The sequence below is a fragment of the Chrysochloris asiatica genome, unplaced genomic scaffold (genome assembly GCF_000296735.1).
Source record: "Chrysochloris asiatica unplaced genomic scaffold, ChrAsi1.0 scaffold00053, whole genome shotgun sequence".
Lineage (NCBI taxonomy): Eukaryota > Metazoa > Chordata > Mammalia > Afrosoricida > Chrysochloridae > Chrysochloris > Chrysochloris asiatica.
In genome coordinates, this window is record NW_006408571.1 from 14839925 (window position 1) to 14841223 (window position 1299).

The following is a 1299-nucleotide window of genomic DNA, read 5'->3' on the forward strand; positions in this document are numbered from 1 at the left end:
GTGGTCACCAATCAGAGTGTGTATTCCCATTGAGTCTTAGTCTTGGAAAAGGATTTGCACTGAAGGGACCCGACCACTTGCCTTGATTTCTCCTGGGTAAGCAACTTGCTTGTTCTTGTAGTAACAGTCGGTCTGCCACTATTGTTTTGTATTTTTCCTGTAGGTCTTTCTTTCAAGAAGTATCTTCTGTTTTTCTAGCTGCTCCAGGCTGGTCTGCTTATCCTTTCAAGTGGAAATTTCCCATCTCTGAAGATCTGGATGTGGTTCAGGCTTCCACCTATAGTCTTATGTAATGTAGAGAGGCTCCTCAGGCAACCTCCTTCACTGGGCACGCTGTAGCCCCACTTTAGGTATTCCAATCAGTTATAGGCAGAAGTCGGACTTACAAGCTTTCTATGGTGATATTTCTGGCTATTCCTCTCTCTCCCCATCCAGTGTTTAGTTTATAATATCATGGAGGCTGTAAATCTTTATGGTAGCAGAAAGCCTCATCTGTCTCCCGTGGAACAGCTGGTAGTTTCAAACTGCTGACTTTGTGGTTTGCAGCCCAATTCATAACCACTACTCTATCAGAGCTCTTTATGCTGAGTGAAATTAGTCAGTCACAAAAGGATAAATATTTCATAAGACCAGTATTGTAACAGCTTAAAAAAAAGATACCCTTACTAAAATGGAAAAAAAAAAAAATCTTTGTTGGTTGCCAGTGGGGTTGGAGTGGGAGGGTTTGGGGGAGGTGAAGGGAGGCAACAGTAGAACACAGTGTAGGAGCAGACACATCCTAGTTCGGGTATTGGGGAGGGCAGTACACAATAGTGGGAGGGGTGGAAGAACAAAGTAGATAGGGGAACACTGAAACAGGTTTGCATGAGCTAAATGGGACAGAGGTAAATAGTGATGCATGCTCAATCTTGGAACAACAGGGCTCTGTGATACAGGGATCAAGGCATAGTTTGAAGAGGGGAAATAATATTAAGATGCTTGACTGTTTTATGTGTATTGGTTTCCCTTTCCTACTATTATAAAATTGAAACGAATTGAATAGAAAGGAATGTCAGGAAACATGGTTACAGAAAACTTGTAAGCCTGTCTTCAGCCTATAACTGATTGGAATACCTAAAAGGGGTTCTAGAACTTGCCCAGTGAAACAGGCCTCTTGTGGAGCCTTTGCAGTGTATAAGACCTTAGGTGGAATCCTGGGCCCTATCCAGAACCTTCTGAGGTGGGACATTCCCACTAGAAAGGACAAGCAGACCAGCTTGTCCTGGAATAGCTCGAGCAACAGAAGATACATCTTCAAGA